The following is a 22,246-nucleotide window of genomic DNA, read 5'->3' on the forward strand; positions in this document are numbered from 1 at the left end:
AAATGATTATTCAAGGTCTGAGCAGTCTGCCCAGTATGACTCATGGCTAATGCCCTGGTGGTAGCTCCAACAGCCGTCAATGAGATGGTAGTAACAATGGTGGCTGTAGTTCCAAGATCCCTTTTCTGTCTGAAGAGAGTCATAGCGTGAGGGGCATCAATGGGCATAGGCACCCAGTGAGGCATGCGAGTAACCAGGGCATACCTAACTTTACTAGCATTCCAGCATTGGGCAAAAAAGCAAGTATCATTACCACAATTACTTGGCTCTATCTGGCTAATAATGAATAAAAAAAAATATGGAACGCTTCACGAATTTGCGTGTCATCCTTGCGCAGGGGCCATGCTAATCTTCTCTGTATCGTTCCAATTTTTTAGTATATGTGCTGCCGAAGCGAGCACCATTATCTGCTTTTATACAATGCTGGGTAGAGTCTTTCAGAGGCTCCACAAGCATAGCAACAGAACCAAAATATCTGGGCACAGGGGTCTTTTCTGAGGCTGATAGTCTGACCAAGGACCATTCATGGACATAACCTAGAATCCCTGCTCAGATGTAACCCATGGCAGCTCAGTATCCAAGTGGGTTCCTTAGTACGAGGAACAGGGACTGTCTCTGACCTGAACTCACTGACTAGCTCTTTGAGTGCCTCCCTGGATTGAGGCCAAGACAGAGAGGAGGACAATGCAGCCAATTTGGATAATACCAGATAAGCTAGGGTCAGATGGAAGGGGAGGAGGACCTCCCCTATCTGTGACTTGGAGAGGGGTATAGGAGGAGATGAGGGAGGAATGGTGGGATTGGGAAGGGAGGAGGTAGAGGGCTACAGGTGGGATACAAAGTGAATAAACTGTAATTAATATAGAAAAATAAAAAGTTAATAAAAATTATCAGTTAGTTTCCTAGAGCACAAAATGTCACAAAATTCTATTGCATTCTAAATGTGGAAAATAAGTGAATACTTGACAACATTTTTGTTGTTAAATATCAAACTTTCCAAATTATTAAAGCTATGTATGTAAAATGTTTAAAAATCTGTTCTTAAGAAACCTCATTATACTGTATTAATCACACTACATTACTACGGGGATCACTGAGCGCTCATCAGTTTCCTCAATGACAAACCCTGCCTTTTTGAGAATGTAGAATCAAGAGATTAACCTTAAGAACTGGTATGTCTGTTTTATCAAGTCCTCTAATCACTGCTCTTAATCGGCCACTAGAATTTAAGACCCTATTGCTAAACACACTTTGAACACAAGACTTGGAGTAACTGACCAACTGTCTTAGTATTGGAAGGTGCATACTAACTGCAAAGGGAAAAAAAAAAAAGTAATTTAAAGTCATAGCTAGATGTGAATCTTCGGGAAGACAAGATATCTGCAATGGGACAATTGTGGCAGTTACATCTGGGAATAACAAAATGCTTTCTAATTGGACTTCAGTCCCACTCAATAGTCTGTAATTTATACTTATAACTCAGCCAAATTTCTTTGTTTGGAAAAATCATAGATCTTAGGGATAATCTACTACTGACACTTCTTAAATCAAAATATCTCTAACTGCATAATAAGTATTTATCTTTATATATACAGAGAGTGCAGATCCCACTCATCAAAGATCTTTCTTTTTTGTAGCAAAAGGCTATTACAGAAATCAACAACTGATCAAAATGCATAGAATAAATGAACATGGGCTGCACCATTTGCATCCACAATGCAGATATCAAACTCATATCTAGACCACAATTTATGCTAAATTTTTATATACAACTAGTGAAATTATAAAAGAAAAAAAATATGTCAAAATTGTCATTATACAAAAAGTTTTTGAAGTTATTGGTATGTCTAATCAAATTTAATGAAATAAATTTTATATGTTGCTTTTTGTCTTGGCCTGACCGATGAGATTAACTTAAAAGGATGAAAGTGATTTTTTTTAATTTTTTTAATTTTTTAAATATTAGTTACAGTTTATTAACTTTGTATCCCACCTATATCCTTCTTCCTCATTCCCTCCCAATCTCACCCTCCCTCCCTCATCTCTTCCTTGCTTGTTTCCAAGTCCACTGATGAGGGAGGACCTCCTCCCCTTTCATCTGACCCTGGTTTATCAGGTCTCTTCAGGACTGGCTGCAAAGTCCTCCTTTGTGGCCTAGCAGGGTTGCTCCTCCCTCGAAGGTGGGGGGAGGTCAAAGAGCCAGCCATTGAGTTCATGTCAGAAATAGTCCCTGTTCCCCTTACTAAGAAAACCGACTTGGATACTGAGCTACCATGAGCTATATCCAAGCAGAGGCTCTAGGTTACATCCATACATGGTCCTTGTTTGGAGAAACAGTCTCATAAAAGACCCCTGTGCCCAGATATATTTGGTCCTTGTGGAGCTCCTGTCCTCTCCAGGTTATATTAACTCCCCCTTCTTTCATATGATTCCCTGAACTCTGCTGAAGGTTTGGTTATGAGTCTTAGTATCTGCTTTGATACACTGCTAGGTAGAGTCTTTCAGAGGCCCTCTGTGGAAGGCGCCTGTCCTGTTACTTGTTTTCTCCTACATCCAATGTCCATCCCATTTGTCTTTCTAAGTGAGGATTGATCATCTTTCTCTAGGTCCTCCTTCTTGTTTATCTTCTTTAGGTGGATACATTTCAGTATGTTTATCCTATCTTATAGGTCTATATAAGTAAGTATATGCCATATGTGCCTTTCTGCTTTGTGGATACTTCACTCAGAATGATCTTTTCTAGGTACCACCATTTGCCTGCAAATGTCGTGATTTCCTTGTTTTTAATTGCTGAGTAGTATTCCATTGTGTAAAAGTACCACAATTTCTGGATCCATTACTCTACTGAGGGACATCTGGGAATACAGAATGGCAGAGAAACATTTAAAGAAATGTTCATTGTACTTAGTCATTAGGGAAATGCAAATTAAAATGACCCTGAGATTTCACCTTACACCCATCAGAATGGCTAAGATAAAAAACTCAAGTGACAACACATGCTGGAGAGGTTGTGGAGAAAGGGGAACCCTCCTCCACTGCTGGTGGGAATGCAAACTTGTACAACCACTTTGGAAGTCAATCTGGCCCTTTCTCACACAATTAGGAATAGTGCTTCCGTAAGATCCAGCTGTATCACTCCTAGGTATATATCCAAAAGATGCTCAAGTACACAACAAGGATATTTGCTCAACCATGTTCGTAGCAGCTTTATTCGTAATAGCCAGGACCTGGAAAGTGATATTTTGACTCATGATTAGAGAGGTGTCAACCTATTATGGCTGGGACCTGTGGTAGAACTGAACCATCCACATCTTAGCAGCCAGGAAACAGAGAGAGTTACGTTATTGCCAATTTAAGAATCAGCCCTGTAGGGCGTGTTTTCTCATCGCATACTTTCTGCAAATGGTCTCCACATGTTTGTATTGTCACCACGTTATGACTACTTCTAGACGTGATTCCTTGATTAGACCACAGCCCTTATTAGTCAAGATTCTTTGAAAATTTCTACACAAACAAACACAGAAATGTGACTTACTCATTTCCAATTCATCTTTTAATCAATTCAAACAGATAATTAAAGGCAAATATCCTATTTAAAAAGCTGTCACATGTTTGACTTTGCAAGTTTACTCATTATGTTCTAATATTAAATGTCATATGACTTTAAAATTTTGTTCTTTAGTTTTAGCTTTACACTTTTTATTTCTATTGCAAGGTGCCCTGAGGTTGGTGTCACACAAAGTCCCTAACTCATTCATCTTTTATTGAAGACTAGAAAATTCAGCTAGAGTACTGGGCAAGTAGAATTTATGATGTGAAGATGGATTGATTGCATCTTATCTTGAAATAGCATTGAACTTTATTCATACCCACAAGCATCTTTACTTACCCATGATAAGAACACATACATTTTTCTTCTTTGACAACACAGAGGGTGAAATACAGCCATAATTGTAATGTGCATGTGGTGCTTGTCAAATCTATGAAAGAAACTAACTTTACTTTGTGAGAAATAGTAAAATTACAGAATTGCACAACTCAGTTGGCCTGAGAATATTTGATAACACTTCGTTACCTGTCATTAATTGTTACATGGTCTTAAATTCCACATCCCACTCAAACTACCACAATGAGTTATTTCTTTTCTCTTTCTTTTCATTTATTATCATTATTTATAATTTTTTGTATCCCAGTTGTAGCCTGCTCCCTCATCCCTTCCTGGTACCTCCCTTCTTCCCTCTTCCTCCCCTAACCTTCTTCTCTAGTCTGCTGATATAGGAAGTCCTCCTTCCATATTATCTGACCCTAACCTATCAACTTCCATCAAGACACGCTGGATTCTTTTCCTCTCTGGGCTGGCTAGGTCACCCCACCAGGGAGAAGTGATCAAGGAACAGGCAACTGAGTTCATGTCATAGACTGTCTCTCCACAATGAGTTATTTCTAAACTTTGTGGAAAAACTCTGGAAATCTTAAAAAAAAAAAAACAAAAACAAAAAGAACACTATATTCAAATATGTCTTCAACACCCTTCTGATGTTTAAAGTACAGACAAGAGGTGATTTTTTCCCTATTATTAATGTTTGTTAGTATAAATTTTGTAGAACATAGATGTTCCAAAAAAGTAAGGAAATAATAGTACATTGAATATACATCATATTAAATTTATAATTTGTATCAAAATTATAAATGATTCAAACAATTATAAATAATATATACATTTCTGTCAACAGTAAATTATAATAACTGCAACGCTCCTCAGTATTTATTCAAATAAGTAATATTGATAAACATTCTAAATATATTTATATTACAAATAAAAACAATTAGTTTCTTAATAACTCAACTAATAACATTTAAAAATGCTTTTTTTAATTTATTTCTCTTGGTAAGTAGAAAAATATTTTTCCCTAATAATATTTCAAGTATATTGTTGCAGCTCATTTGGCAGAGTTCTGTTTAGCATGGACAATGACCCAGAATTCATCATCAGAATTGTCAAATAAACTGAATTATATAATAAATTGTAGATTTATATGTCAAATCAATATATACTAGGACATAGCCAGCCTACAATTGAAATGACCATATATGTGTGTGTATATAATTGTTATATTTTTATTTCAACTACCAAAATTTAAAAATATAAAGATTTATAACAGAAGAGAAGTTTAACTCAGATTCTGGAGCCTAAGATAATTTCTTCTCATTCTTTGCTCACAAGGTATTTTCTATTTGTAGCTGCAGGCTCAGTTTAAACATTGCCTACTGAAAGCCCTTCCACCACTGTGAAGTAGAACTCAGGGTAATCTAAACTATCACAGAAGTTGACAAGGTAGATCCAGAGGGGATCGCTTGCTCCATGACATAGGGCACTAGATCCTCACTTGAGAGAGATGAAAATGTGGAACAAGTCTTTTAATAAACAAAGTGAAACATTATTGGCTGTGAAGACTTAGAACAGGTCTTCCCAGCAAAGACAGGCATATTGAGATACAAACAAAGTCTCACTGCGTAATACTGCCATACTTGACATTTAAAGGCAAAGTAGCATTCCATTGTGTAAATGTACCATTTCATTTTAGAAATTGTAGTACATTTACACAATGGAATACTACTCAGCAATTAAAAACAAGGAAATCATGAAATTTGCAGGCAAATGGTGGGAACTAGAAAAGATCATCCTTAGTGAGGTATCCCAGAAACAGAAAGACAAACGTGGTATATACTCACTTATAAGTGGATATTAGACATTTAATATAGGATAATCATACTAACATCTGTACACTTAAAGAAGCTAAGCAAGAAGGAGAACCCTAGGTAAGATGCTCAATCCTCATTCATAAAGGCAAACAGGATAAACATCAGATGAAGGATAAAACAGGGAACAGGACAGGAGCCTACCACCGAAGACCTCTGAAAGACTCTACCAGGAGGGTTGTTAAAGCAGATGCTGAGACTCATAGACAAACTTTGGGCAGGATACAGGAAATCTTATGAAAGAAGGGTGAGACTAGCAGTGTATCAAAGTAGATGCTGAGACTTATAACCAAACCTTGGGCAGAGTGCAGGGAATCATATAAAAGAAGAGAGAATTAATAAGACCTGGAGAGGACTGGAGAGCCACAAGGACCAAGTATATCTGGGCACAGGGGTCATTTCTGAAACTGAATCTCCAACTAAGGACTATGCACGGATACAACCTAGAACCTCTGCTCAGACATGGCCCATGGCAGTTCAGCATCCTGGGGGATTTCCCTATTAAGGGGAATGGGCTATCTCTGACATGAACTCAATGGCGGGCTCTTTGACCTCCCCCACACACTGGAAGGAGGAGTAGCCTTGCTAGGCCACAGAGGAGGATATTGTGGCCAGTCTTGATGAGACCTGATAAACTAGGGTCAGATGGAAGGGGAGGAGGACCTCCCCTACCAGTGTTCTTAGAGAGGGGAAGGGAGAAGATGAGTGAGGGAGCGTGGGATTGGGACAGAATGAGGGTGGGGGATATGGCTGGGATAATTTGCGATTAACATAAAAAATAAAAAGTATTAAAAAAAAGACATGTAGAGGACAGGAGATCCACAAGGAAAGCAACAGAACCAAGAAATCTGGGCACAGGGTTCTTTTCTGAGACTGACACTTCAACCAAGGGCCATGCATGAAGATAAGCTAGAACCCTTTCACAGATATAGCCAAAGGCAGTTCAGTGTCCAAGTGGGTTCCCTAATAAGGGGAACAGGGACTGTTTCTGACATGAACTCAGTAGATGTCACTTTGATCACCTACCCCTGAGGGGGGAGCAGTGTTACCAGGCCACAGAGAAAGACAATGCAGGCAGTCCTGATGAGACATGATAGGCTCGGGTCAGAGGGAAAGGGAGGAGGACCTCCCCTATCAATGGACTGGGGAAGGGGCATGGGAGGAAAATAGGGAGGGATGGCAATATTGGGAGGGAATGCAGGAGGGGACAATAGCTAAGATACAAAGTGAAATAATTGTAATAAATAAAAAATAAATTAAAAAAAGGCAAAGTATCCAAAATGGCATTCAACCCTCACAGAATGAAGTACTGAGGACACTGGATCCTAAGGCCTGATGTTTTAAAAAAAATGAATTAAAGACTCTCATCCTGTTTCCTCTCTTCCACCATTTTAGGTGTCTATCCTGCATGCTGTACTTTCTGAATGAGATTTAAGCATCCTCCCTAGGGTCTTCTTCATTGTTCAGCTTCTTTAGGTCTGTAGATTTTAGTATGGTTATCCTATATTATACGGCTAATAACTGCTTATAAGTGAGTGTATACTATTCGTGTCTCTCAAATTCTTGGTTATCTCATTAAGGATAACCTTTTCTAGTTGTCACCATTTGCCTGCAAATTTCATGATTTCCCTGTTTTTAGTAGCTGAGTAGTAATCCGTTGTGTAAATGTGCCCTAATTTCTACATCCATTCCTCTGTTGAGGGATATCTGGGTTGTTTCCAGACTCTGGGAACCTACTATAGGAGGTCCTCTGATGGGCTCCACCCAACAGGGAATTAAAGCAGATACTGAGACTCATGGCAAAACTTTGGGCTGAGCACAGGGAGATTAAGGTGTGTGTTTGCACAAAGACATGGAGAGGACCTGAGCCCCACAAGGAAACCACAAGAGCTAAAAATTCTGAGCCCAGGGGATCTTGAAGAGACTAATGAACCAACAAAGGACCATGCACAGAGAAGACCTGGACCTCCTGATCAGATGTAGCCAATTGGCAGATCAGTCTCCATGTGAGTCCCTGAATAAGGGAAACAGGGGCTGCCTCTGTGATGAACTCGATTGCCTGCTCTTTGATCACTTGCCTCTGGCTATGCAGCCTTGCCAGGCCACAGCAGAAGAGGATCCAGGAAGTCTTAATGAAACTTGATAAGCTATGGACAGATGACAGAAGAGGAGAACTTCCCCTTTCAGTGGACTAGAGGAAAGGGATATGGGGGAAGAGGGAGGGTGGCTGGGACTGGAACGAATTGAGGGAAAGAGCTTCAATCAGGATATATAATGAATAAATTGTGAAAAAAAATTAAAATTAAAGAATGAATGAATAAGTATATTAAATGAATTAAATAAGGGACATAAAAAAAGAAAATGGGTATGGGAAAAGTTAAGAGAGGAACGGAAGTATGTGAGAGTGGATAGACCCTCATTTTTAGTAGTATGGACGGAGACAGACAATACCACTGAACTGAAGAAATGAGAAACTTTGCTCCCAGAACAGACATGTCTCCCTAAGCTCACTGCTAAATGTAGGTGAAACAAAGCTCTTCTTAGAAAAATTAACAGAATTTGAAGAATTTGAGGATAAATATGTACATAATTGTATTATAATCCAAAATTATAAGATATGAAACTTGACATCTAGAACTGACGCAGGATGTTCCAACGAGGGGTTAAGGCTTCTCATAATATTTCCTATAAGCCCACGCCTGTTTGTTTATATCCCCCATTTTTATTCATTATTAGCCAGATAGAGCCAAGTAATTGTGGTAATGATACTTGCTTTTTTGCCCAATGCTGGAATGCTAGTAAAGTTAGGTATGCCCTGGTTACTCGCATGCCTCACTGGGTGCCTATGCCCATTGATGCCCCTCACGCTATGACTCTCTTCAGACAGAAAAGGGATCTTGGAACTACAGCCACCATTGTTACTACCATCTCATTGATGACTGTTGGACTATCACCAGGGCATTAGCCATGAGTCATACTGGGCAGACTGCTCAGACCCTGAATAATCATTTAGCCAATGTAGCTCATGCCTTAGTTGTACATAAAAGAATTAATGCTCAACTAAAAGGAAGCTTGATGGTGTTCAATCAGAGGATTGACCTCTTGCAGGAGCAAATTGATACCCTATGGCAAATCGCTCAACCTGGCTGTCAATGAAAGTATGCTGGACTTTGTGTCACTAGCATACAACATGAGAATTTTTCCTGCGCTGCAAATCTGTCTAAACAATTGTCGAGCTATATTTTAGGTAATTGGACTGGAGAATTCGATACTACGATGGAGCAGCTGAGAGTGGCCATTGTCACAGTAAATTCTACCGGAGTGGACGCAGGACTAACCACAGGATTATCAACATGGATTGCTGCAGCCATGAATCATCTGAAGGAATGGGCGGGCATGGGAGTGTTAGCAGGCCTTCTGGTGTTGGTCTCCTTGGTTTGCCTGTGGTATATATGCAAGATTAGAGTCTCACAACAGTGTGATGCAGCCATGATCATTCAGGCCTTTACAGCCATTGAAGCAGGACATTCTCCCCAAGCATGGTTGGATACCATAAAAAGCTAAAATGATACGCTCAGGATGCGAGGCTAAGCACTGCACTCAGGGTCAGCCGCTTTGGACCCAGAGAAGAGCATGTCTGATTGCATGCGGGTTGATGCCCCAGGTCCCGCCTCTGAGAAAAAGGTATCAGACGGGTCTGATGCTCTTTGGGTGGATGACACCTAAATGAACATCTGTACAAAGTCCCAATTTATTTCTAATATCAGAGATCAGACCTCTACTCTTGCCTGATGCGTCTAAAACAAAAAGGGGGAACTGTAGAGAGCTGCGGAATGCTATGCCTTAAAGATGGAGCTGGTTTCCGCCTTCCACCTTCCCGATGGTGAGTGCTCTCTGTCACGAACAACTCCACATTTGGCTAAGGCCGAGGATCTGGCTTGCTTCCATGTATGTGGACCTATCTGCATTGCCCCCGTGGCACGCCTGGGTTGGCTACCCAGAGGCTATTTAAGCTGTGGGATGGCTTTCCCCGGGGTCCGAGGATTGTTCAATGTTCCTGAATAAACTGCATTGAAAAAAAAAAAATAGCTGTTATCCAAAAGAAGCACCACCATAAATAAAGCAGAGTCAAATGTAATCTAGAAAATGGACAAAATTAAATAACATCAAAATTTCTTGATAGACTTTGATACAGAAATGAGAGAATAAAGGCAAAAATGTGGATAATATCAAGTGAGAATCAAAATATACAGAGCATGCACAATTCTTAATTTAAAACATTATATAAGTATGACTAAGCTAAAGTTTAAATTTTGTAAATAAAATTATAATGAATAAATTTAGTAGCTATTCATTCTATAAGTCTGAATTACTAAATAAAAACTAAAAAATTAAAAACCAAAAAAAAAAAAAATTAGCAAGATGATAGTTAACCATCAGTTTAAAAAAATTGATGGAGATCTGAGTGTTCCTGAATCTCTAAAATATCCACGCTTTCATGTAGGTATTATACACACCTACATTAATTTTTGAAATTTAAAACCAGAATAAAAGTGTGAAAAGTGTGTGAAGGTCAGAAGAAGTCATCAGATCCTTTATAACGACAGTCACTTATGGTTTTCAACATGCAGACATAGGTATTGGGAATGAAACTCTGGCCCCTGGAAGAGCAGTGTGTACTCTTAACCACTGAACCATAAATCCTCCAGCCCAGTCCCAAATCATTTTTACATAAAAGAAAGAAAATTAAAAACACTTTTCAATGTGCTTATCATCATCATATACCTTTTAGAATTTTAAACACTTCAATAGGAGTTAAACTAAATAAGATAGCTAGTAGAATTTAAGAACAAAATAAGAATTTAATTCAGCAAATATATAAATTTATGGCTGGGCAAAAGTTAAATCAATCATGATAGGAGACTCTGAATCCTCAATGTTCACTCCAATTGACTGTTCATTATATAGTCTCACATAGTTCTTTAGTGTGATCTTTAAGGCTGAGAGACTTGAACTCTTCCATAGCTGACAGGATCTTTCAGGATACAGTTTAAAAAAATTGGGAGCAGACACACTAAGTTCAAGGTTAAAAAAAAATAATTAAATAGATAATGACCTCCATGAATGCAGTAGCTTTGGGAGATAATAAAAATATGTAGAAAATGCAAAATGTTTTTTTTAATTAAATGAAACAGTTTTCTTTATTTAAAATGACAAAGAGAAACTGAAAATAAAATAACCACAATCAGCCAAGAAAACAAACCATTTCTACTTTGTTGGTTTTTTTCTCTGACATCTTACATGTTAGCATTTTGACTCACAGACATGGCAAAGAGAAAAGAAGGGTCATTTGAAGGACACCGTTTGTGAAGATCTAAGCGTGGCCACTGAACTTACCCATGAGATAATTCCAGCATGAAACCTGCTCTAGGCCAGCTGTGATAGCCTGTCATTCAACGTGAGTGCACTGACCTGTACATGAGGAGAACACAGTCATCAGAGCTGACACAACATTAACACCAACAACATGCAGGTAGGTTAATAATGTACATTTTCTATGGTTGGAGGTTAGAGTATGCATTGCCTACAGGGGATTTACAGTATACATTGTCAATAAGAGTTTCAGAGTTTATATCACCTATAGGTGTTGATGGTATACATTGCCTTCAGTGTCCCAGTAAAATGAAAGGTAGGGATGAAAAATAGCTGTACATTAAAATCAAGAAAATCATACATGTAAATACCTACATGTTGCTACCTTTACCAGAGTCAATCACTGATTTTACGTAATTTTTAATTTATTCTTTTCATCCATGGATATCTTTCAGGATCAATAGCAGTCTGTTAACTTACTCAACATAATTATTAGTATAATATCATTGAAAGATAAACAAGATTATCATAAATATTATATATGGGTTTGTTTTTCTTTGCTTGATGTCGTTCATCTCTATTTTATGCTTTGTATTTTTTAAATCAACTTGAAATCATCACCATCAACTACTTTCTGTGAAGTGGCCAAAGAAATAATTTACTTCATGTCACTTTTCTGTGGTATTATGCATTAAAATTTAAGAATCATTATTTTAAGTAAGAAATTGATAAACCACAGATTGTAACAAGTTCAAAATCATTGGCATTCCTGACAAAAAATACATAAGATTGAAGTCAACTCATGCAACTGGCAGTTTTGGCAAAACCCACAATCTCCTAAAGCATGAGAGCATGCAGAATGAACTCATGATGATATTGGATGTCCTCAATTGATTAAAGGCAAACTTCAGCCAGCAGTCAGGCAAGAAGCCAGGAGGCCCCAGGCAAGATATTAGTATCTTCGATTGTCATGCTGAGAGCATGTCCAGTGGAGGAGAGAGTTCAGTTAAGCTCATAGCTAGATGAACTAATGCAGCACAGGAGGGCCCACATGTGGGAGTCAGTTATATAAAAAGAGGTGGACACTGACCAAATTTGGTAATTATCTTGAGGTTCCCATGATTGCTAAAATGTAGTAGAAAAACAGACAATTTCTTATCATTCTATTCTAATGTCTCATAATGAATATGGTGTTAAAACAGAGCAAGCATTTCTTTTAAACAAAACAGTCTCTTTTTGACATGCACAAGATAGAAACTTAGAAACTTGGTGTTGAGTTGTCAGGCCAGTCTGGGCTCGTGTGTTTCTTTACAAACTGTTCAACATTTCTTTATTTTATTAAAAGAAAGGTTGTTCAGGAATTTAGGATCTAGTTCAGTTGTCAAATAATTGCCTGATAAGCACAAGACCCTAGATTCATTTCCAAGCAAAAGAACAACAAGGTAGGAAGAAAAGAAGGAAGGAAGGAAGGAAGGAAGGAAGGAAGGAAGGAAGGAAGGAAGGAAGGAAGGAAGGAAGGAAGGAGAAGGAATAATAAAAAGAAGAAAAATACAAAAGCTAGGAATTTTAATTTTTTAATATGTTGAAATAGAAGTATTAAATTAGAACATAGTTAAGAGGGCATGAGGACAGAAGGCATGTAGGGAAAAGAGAAACTGAGGGTGGGGACATCTCTGTGACAAGCTGGAGACCTAAATCAGGGTAGGTTTCTGGGATGATATGAGGAGATTCAAGCAGAGGGTCCTAGTAGCAGAGATCATAGAGACTGAAGAGGACATCCTCTAACTTGACTAGTCTTCTAGTAAAGGGAGGGGAATACCAACACACTCTCAAAAATGTCAACCCCAAATTTACCCTGCCTACAAGATGTGCAGGAACAAAGAGCAGATAGAGCAGAGAGTTAAGGAATACCCAAATGATGCCTGGCCCAACCAAAATTCCAACCTATCAGAGAGTGCCAACCCTTAATACTATGAAGCATACTCTGCTAAACTTGCAGACAGGAGCCTGTAAGAATTGTCTTCTAAGAGGCTCTACCCAGGAGTGCCTCAGAACAGATGCAGAGACTCACAGCCAAACATAGGGTAATGCATAGGGAGTCTTGGGAATAGTGGCAAGAAAGAGAAAAGGATCCAGAAGTAACAGGAGCTCCACAAACAAATGAATAAACAAAAAACTCAGAGCCAGATAACCAGGGCCCAGAGGGGTTTGCTGAGACTGAAGCATCAACTTAGGACCATGCATGGATTGGACCTAATCCCCTTACAAAGATGTAGCAGATGAGCAGCTTAGGTCTCAAGTGCATACTCTAGTAAGGGAAGTGGAGACTGCATCTGAGGTGGACTCACTTGCCAGCTTTTAGATCACTTCCTCCTGGAGGAACTGCCTTGACAGGCCATAGGGGAAGAGGACACATTCAGTCCTGATGCTACTTGATGAGCAGGGGTGGATAGGAAAGACAGCTCTCCTTTTCTGAGGAAAAGGACAGGGGGAACTGGGAAGAAGGAAGGAGGGAGAATGAGGGGGAGGGAGGAGAGAAGGGGCTACAAGGTTGTAAACTGAATAAAATAAATAAATGAGGAGAGAAAAGAACACAGTCATCAGTAGGCTGTCCTCATATACTTGTTCTCTGTGCTGCTTTATGTGTAGAAAGCAAAGCAGCCTCAGTAACTGACCCTATGCTCACTGTGTACACAGAATTAAATGTGTCACACGAGGTGAAAGAGATGCATTTCTTTGCAGCTATCGTTGGGAATAGCTTCAGCCCTGATCTTGAACCAGAACAAGACCATTAAGAAGATCGCAGAACTAATAACATTTCCAGATCTTAACACACATGAACTTAAGGGTGGATTTTCTTCTCTCAGCCCAAGAAGCTCTATTGACCTTGTCATACATACAATCACAGCAAGGAGGCCTCAGAAAAATGGTGTAGAGTTGTGTGTTAACATTAAGCTCACTGCTTCCTGCTTATATCCCTCTCTTATTTTATTTTGTTTTGTTTTTTATTGTCATTGTCAAATTTCATGTTCAGAACTTGATTTTGCCATCTACTTCCTGCCTGTGGTCTTGTCAGTCGGTCAGGCAACCTTATGCATATTAATGAATCATTGACTCCTTCTTACATCTATTATCTCTGTAATCAAATATTTTATTCTCAGGAAATAATTTTATATAGCCATTTTTAACACACATGGGACATAGCTATTAGATTGTAGATAATTTCATCCTTGAGCAAGTCTATCTTAAGTTTTTTTTTATTCTTTATTAATTACACTTTCTTCACTTTATATCCCCCTGTGGTTCCCTCCCTCCTCCCATCCAAATCCCTCCCTTCCTCCACCCTCTGCATGCATGCCCCTCCCTAAGTCCACTGATATGGGAGGTCTTCTTTTCCTTCCTTCTGATCCTACTCAATTAGGTCTCATCAGGAGTGGTTGCATTGTCATCCTCTGTGGCCTGGTAAGGCTGTTTCCCCCTCAGGAAAAGGTAATTAAAGAACAGGCCAATCAGTTCATGTCAGAGACAGTCCCTATTCCTATTACAATGGAACCCACTTGGATACTGAACTGCCATGGGCTACATCTGTGAAGGGGTCTTAGGTTCTCTCCATGCATAGTCCTTGGTTGGAGTATCAGTCTCAGGAAAGACCCCTGTGCTCAGCTTTTTTGCTTCTGTTGCTCTCCTTGTGGAGTTCCTGTCCCCTCCAGATCTTACTGTTTTCCACTTCTTTCATAAGATTCCCTGCACTCTGCCCAAAGGTTGCCCATAAGTCTCAGCATCTACATTGATAGTCTGCAGGGCAGAGCTTTCAGAGGTCCTCTGTGTCAGGCTCCTGAATTGTTCCCTCTTTTCTCCTTCTTCTGATGTCCAGCCTCTTTGCCTTTGCCTTTCTGGATAGAAATAGAGCACTTTAGCCAGAGTCCTCACTTTTGATTAGTTTCTTTAGGTGTACAGATTTTAGTAGGTTTATCCTATATTATATGTCTATATGAGTGAGTATATACCATGTGCATCTTTCTGCTTCTGGGATAGCTCTATCAGGATGATCTTTTCCAGATCCCACCATTTACCTGCAAATCTCATGATTTCCTTTTTTTTTTTTTTTTTATTGCTGAGTACTATTCTATTGTGTAGATATACCACAATTTGTGCATCCATTCTTCCACTGAGGGGCATCTGGGCTGTTTCCAGCTTTTGGCTATTACAAATAAGGCTGCTACAAACATGGTTGAGCAAATGTCCAGACTGTGTACTTGAGACACTTTTCGGTATATGCCTAGGAGTGGTATAGCTGGATCTTGAGGAAGCATTATTCCTAGTTGTCTGAGAAAGCACCAGATTACTTTCCAAAACTGAAAAGATTCTGTAAAGCAAAGAACACTGTCGTCAGAACAAAACGACAGCCTACAGATTGGGATTGGATCTTCACCAACCCTATATCTGACAGAGGACTAATATCCAGTATATATAAAGAACTAAAGAAGTAAAAAGCAAAAAAAATCAAGTAATCCAATTAAAAAATGGAGTACAGAGCTAAACAGAGAATTCTCAATAGAGGAATATTGAATGGCAGAGAAACACTTAAAGAAATGCTCAACCTCATTAGCCATCAGGGAAATGCAAATCAAAACGACCCTAAGATTTCACCTTACACCCATCAGAATGCCTAAGATCAAAAACTCAAGAGACAACACATGCTGGAGAGGTTGTGGAGAAAGGGAACCCTCCTCTACTGCTGGTGGGAATGTAAACTATCTTAAGTTTTTTGTGCAACTGTATAATAAAAGGCTATTATTTTTATTATATTGGATGAAATTGTTTGAACAGGTGACTTCATGAGATTCTAAATGGCATGCACATAGCAATTAGACTTTGCTACTGAAAATGCATAGTTCAGATGTCTATTATTGTTACTACAAAAAATTGTTTTATTATCAAAGGTGTCATATTACCATATGACACCTATTTTGTTTCAGATGCCAATTCAGTATAATTAAAAGTATAAACCGTCTTTGAAACTATACAGCATGAACCGAAGTCATTTTACTCTTTTCTGTTGATTATACATGAAATTGTTTGCTTCACACATTCTATAATTGATAATGATAGGATTTATTCAAATTGAATAAAAGATTAAACAACCGCCAGATGTTCACATATTACAACAACATACCAGTAGGAGCAAAGACATCATTTTGTTCTGAAATTTGGATATGGATGATACACAGCAAGAAACATTTCTAATGACTCGTTTAAAAATGAGTGATCTCTAGTATTTGTAACACAAAGTGTGGGATGTTTTCAGCTCAGTTCAGATGAGATACAATAAAAAAAAACTACAACATAAAACTAAACATGAGCTTCTAATCTTTTGATTCATGCAAAATGTAAACTGAAGAAGTGTTTACTTTTTATGAAAGGCTACCTTAGATTTCTGTTACACCCACTAGTAATTTATCCCAATAGGAATCAAGCTTCTGACACCACTGTGTTGGAACAGGCAGCTTGTCTGCCCCTACCACCCAAGGAGAAAAGAACAAATAGGCACATCTATCAGAGAAGAGATTGCTGTAGTTACCTGTGATCAGCATTTCTTAGTTCTGGAACTATCCAGATAAACATTTACATAAGTTAAGAGAACATCCTATTTCAGCATGGGCTAATTTGTTCCTGAACATGTTATTTTGGTGTGCAGGGTTAAGAAGGCAGAAAAACTTCAAAGTTATGACAATCGATCAATACCTTAGAAAAGTGATAAGTATAATTATTGAATCAGACATTTTTTTGCTTTGAAAAATTATTATCTGCATGTTTCTTTACTATTATGGTTTGTTAATTATAAATTGTTGTTAATGATTTCAAACTCAAACCAGAGAAATCTAATAATACTCATTTTGAATACCAGTTACTTGCATTTCACTAATAATAAGCTTTTAATGTATATCTATATTCAAAGTGTAATGATTTTTTTTTTCAATTTAAAAAAGTAAAAATTATCTCTGTCTTCACAAATCTCCCAAGTCTTTGCTGCTGTTGAAATGGCTTCTGTATATACCATAGCCTGGTGTTTTAATTGCCTCCATACCTAAACAGCCTGCTGCTGCAGTTTTCATACCTGCAGTAGCTTGTTGCTGCAGTGGCCTCCATATCTACAGCAGCCTGCTGCTGGAGTGGCTTCCATTATCCGTGTGATAATGAGGGACTGTGCTTTTGATGATTTAGAACACTAAAGTAAACAGGTGACTGGTGAAGATCCTTTCCCAGTCTGTAGGCTGTCCTTTTGTTCTGTTGACAGTGTCCTTTGCTTTACAGAAACTTTTCGGTTTCATGAGGTCCCATTTATTAATTGTTTATCCTAGAGCCTGTGCTGTTGGTGTTCTGTTCAGGAAGTTGTCTACTGTGCAAATGAGTTCAAGGTTTTTCCCCACATTTTATTCTAACATATTTAGTGTATCTGGTTTTATGTTGAGGTCTTTGATCCACTTGGACTCTATTTTAGTGCACGGTGATAAACACGGATCTATTTGCATTTTCCTACATGTAGACATTCAGTTAGATGAGCACCATTTGTTTAAGGTGCTATCTTTTCTTCCACTGTATGGTTTTGGTTCCTTTGTCAAAAATAAAGCTTCTGTAGGTGTGTGGGATTATTTCTGGGTCATCTGTCTCTGACATGGACTCTGTTGGCTCCTTGTGGATTATTTCCCTCTGGTATGGGACCTTGCCAAGCTACAAAGGAAGAGGATACAGGCAGCCCCAACTTGATAGGCTTGTGGTCAGATGATAGGGAAGAGGGGAGGAGGGTTCTGCCTTTCTGAGAAATAGGGAAGGGGAATAGAAGGGAAGAGGGAGGGTGGGTGGAACTGGAAGAAGAGGGAAGGGGCTGCAATTGAAATGTAAAGGAATAAATTATAAAAATTAAATTTAAATTTAAAACGTCCAGAAGAAATAAAGGTAAGCAGGTGATAAATAAAATCAGTGGATCACCCAACTTATTGAACATTGAAAATTTGAACTGGTGCTTACTTGGATCCTACATTCTAGTGTCTTTGATGAAGGCAGGTACTCTGCATGCTACCAAAAGGAAAATGTTAACACCAACCCAGTCACAAAACACTTTGACCTACCATCTGTCTTGTATACAAGACATACTAGGGCAATGATGACATAAAACTTGTAGGAATGGCCAGCCAATGCATGATTTGACTTAAGGTCTACTCCACACTCCACAGAATGAAATCCACAAGATGAAACCCAACATTGCTTGGAAGAGCAAAAACCAAAGACTAGACAGCCCAGATACTTAGGGAAAACCAAACACTACTGGTCTAAAAATAGATCAATGCCTTATCCAGTCATCATACAGAAGCTTCCTCCAGCAGCAAAAGGGAACAGATAAAAGACCCATAGCCAGATTTTACACACACACGCGCACACACACACACACACACACACACACACACACACACACACAGAGGGGTGGGGGTGGGGTCCTTGGAACATGCAATTCTAAATAGATGTCTCCGTCAAATTTCTCCCCTCAGAGCTCACAGAACCAAGAAAAGAGGAGGTAGAAAGAGCCTCAGAATCAGAAGAAATGAAGGATGCCAGGAAACAAGGACTAAACAAGACTTAGATTTTAAGGATATCTGGGTTTATTTTTCTCCTAGTGCTTTCCTCCTCCAGCCTCTGTTGAGGGTTGCTCTGATGCTTTATTTTGATGCAAAAAATTTGATGCAAATTACTGGCCCTTAAGATCTGGTTACATCTATCCTTGTTTTGCAAACCTGCCTAACCATTTGCAAACCATTATACCTTATTGGTTGATTAAAGAGCCATACCTGGGCAAGGCAAAAATGGGGTAAGCACAGCTAAGGTCCCCAGTACTTAGAGGACAGGCAAATCATTGGAAAGAGACCTTTGGGAAGAGAGGAAGAAGGAGGACACCAGGATGGGTTAGCATGGAGATGGGTTAGCATAGAGAAGAAACCATACGGGTAGGGAGGAAGGACTCCAATTATATTCTGAAAAGGCCCAGATGAAGAATATAAGCAAGTATCTTGAGATTATGTATGGAAGGTAGCCCAGATAGAAATGAATAAGTCTGATGGCTTTGGATGGAAGCTAAGAGGTGGATGGTGAGCTTATTGAAACAGTATAGGTGAAATATCTACCTGGCTCAAGGTAATAAGGCAATTATAAAATCTAACAGGTGTCTATGTCTTATTTTATGATAGATGTTTAAATAATAATGCCATGATACTGTTAGTGCTGATAATAACAATATTTAACCCAACACCATTTTCATTTTCTACAACAAGCCTCCATGTGATGCTTTTTGTTTCATCTTACCATATTTTATTTTGCCATGGTTGGTTGTTATCTTTTAGAAGATGTTCTTTTCTAATGAGAAACAGAAAGGAAGTTAATCCAGAGGAGAAGGAAGGTGGCAGGAACTGGGAAAAAGTAATCAAGATATACTGTAACTGTATAAAGATGAGAAAACTCATGCTATGACTCTCTTCAGACAGAAAAGGGAACCTGGAATTACAGCTGCCATTGTTACTGCCATCTCATTGGCGGCTGTTGGAGCTACCACCACGGCATTAGCCATGAGTCATACTGGGCAGACTGCTCAGACCCTGAATAACCTTTTAGCCAATGTAGCTCATGCCTTAGATGTACAAAAAGGAATTAATGCTCAACTAAAAGGAGGTTTGATGGTGTTCAATCAGAGGATTGACCTCGTAGAGGAGCAAATTGATACCCTATGGCAAATCGCTCAACTTGGCTGTCATTGAAAGTATGCTGGACTTTGAGTCACTAGCATACAACATGAGAATTTTTCCTGTGCTGCAAATCTGTCTAAACAATTGTCGAGCTATATTTTAGGTAATTGGACTGGAGAATTCGATACTACAATGGAGCAGCTGAGAGTGGCCATTGTCATGGTAAATTCTACCAGAGTGGACGCAGGACTAGCCACAGGATTATCATCATGGATTGCTGCAGCCATGAATCATCTGAAGGAATAGGCGGGCATGGGAGCGTTAGCAGGCCTTCTGGTGTTGGTCACCTTGGTTTGCCTGTGGTATATATGCAAGATTAGAGTCTCACAACAGCGTAATGCAGCCATGACCATTCAGGCCTTTACAGCCATTGAAGCAGGACAGTCTCCCCAAGCATGGTTGGATACCATAAAAAGCCAAAATGTTACGCTCAGGATGCGAGGCTAAGCACTGCACTCAGGGTCAGCCGCTTTGGACCCAGAGAAGAGCATGTCTGATTGCATGTGGGTTGATGCCCCAGGTCCCGCCTCTGAGAAAAAGGTATCAGACGGGTCTGATGCTCTTTGGGTGGATGACACCTAAATGAACATCAGTACAAAGTCCCAATTTATTTCTAAATATCAGAGATCAGACCTCTACTCTTGCCTGATGCGTCCAAAACAAAAAGGGGGAACTGTAGAGAGCTGTGTAATGCTGCGCCTGAAAGATGGAGCTGGTTTCCGCCTTCCACCTTCCCAATGGTGAGTGCTCTCTGTCACAAACAACTCCACATTTGGCTAAGGCTGAGGATCTGGCTTGCTTCCATGTATGTGGACCTATCTGCATTGCCCATGTGGCATGCTGAGGTTGGCTACCCAGAGGCTATTTAAAGTGGGCTGGCTTTACCCGGGGTCAGATGATTGTTCAAGGTTCCTGAATAAACTGCGTTGAAAAAAAAAAATTGTTTGAAGCAGCTGGAGACATGGTTCAGTGGTTAAGAGCACTGTCTGCTTTTCCAAAGGACCTGGGTTCAATTCCCAGTACCCCCATGGAAGCTCACAACTGTTTGTAACTCCAGTTCTAAGGGATTTGAAACCCTCACACCAATGCACATAAAATAAAATAAATTATTAAAGAAAAAAAAGAGAAAAAATCTATTTTCACTAAAAGTGTAAAAATACCTATTTAATTTTTATTTGTAAAAGCATGTGCACTTTATGCATTTCTGGTGCCTCCAGAGGCCAGATGATTGTGTAGCATCTCTTGGAACTATACCTGCAAATGATTTTAAGCTGCCCTGTGGGTTCTGAGAACTAAACCCTAGGTCCTCTGCAAGAGCAGCAAATGTTTATAGCCCTTAAGGCATCTTTTGAGACACAAACATGTGTCATATAGTGGGATTCACTTGTGCAGATGGCACCAAAGCAGTAGACTCCCGCATAGGCTAAGGAGGAGGAAATGAGGCATCACAGTAATATCCCCTGCAGATGTAACAGTTATGTTTTAACTAAGTAACAATGTTGCCTAAAATAAGTACTTACAGATCTTAGAAGTCACTTACCTACAGAGAAAAAAAAATGGTAAAATAAAGCCTGATTATCAGTGAAAGCTTGGAAGTTCATGATAGTCTCAGAACATTAAATTACAACTTCCTAAACTTCTGTAAACATACCTTTGGGAAACTCTAGCTAACTTCTGGGATTGTGGTGGCTATAAAAGTAAATATGGAGACAATGAATCAGAAAACTTTTAGTTTACTCTCTTAACTCTGGTCCAAATATAGACTCTAATTTATATAAACACCAAAGCCACAGCACATTTAGCAAGATTATATATGTGTGTGTGTGTGTGCATATATGTATATGTGTATGTATATGATATATATTCATATATAATTTTACTTTATAAAATATATATAATCATTATATATGTATATGTACATATACTTTATTAATACTACATATAAATGGATAAATTATTGCAATGGGGAAATTTTTTCAATTGAAGTTTTGCTTCCTTTTTGGCTGTCTGCATAAGTAACAGACACACTCCTAATAAAAGAGTGCTTTTCAGTAGTGAACTCATGTTGACAGAATCTCCACTGTACACTCAGAATGAGAAGCATTGCTAGAGTATCTTCTTGAGAGGCAAGAAAAAACTGGATGAGTACTCAAGGAGATCATATTTGAAGTCAGAAGAATGCCATGAGACCAAGTGGTAAGAGAGCAGCTGCTGGACCTGGCACATTCAGGAGAACCAATAGACCAAGGTCACAGCCAGCATCAGGAACAAAGTGAAAAGATAAACTTCAATGATAAGTCAGAAAATTGTTCATTCCTTAG

The 22,246-nt window shown here is 39.0% G+C and overlaps 1 non-coding gene across 1 annotated transcript; it reads right to left on the reverse strand.

Annotated features, from left to right (window-relative positions):
- Positions 1–292: 292 nt before the first annotated feature.
- LOC132653438 (U6 spliceosomal RNA) lies at positions 293–401 on the reverse strand. Its single transcript, XR_009591177.1, has one exon. It is a non-coding gene; the product is annotated as a U6 spliceosomal RNA (small nuclear RNA).
- Between the last annotated feature and the right edge of the window lie 21,845 nt (positions 402–22,246).

Source organism: Meriones unguiculatus, chromosome 3 (genome assembly GCF_030254825.1).
Source record: "Meriones unguiculatus strain TT.TT164.6M chromosome 3, Bangor_MerUng_6.1, whole genome shotgun sequence".
Lineage (NCBI taxonomy): Eukaryota > Metazoa > Chordata > Mammalia > Rodentia > Muridae > Meriones > Meriones unguiculatus.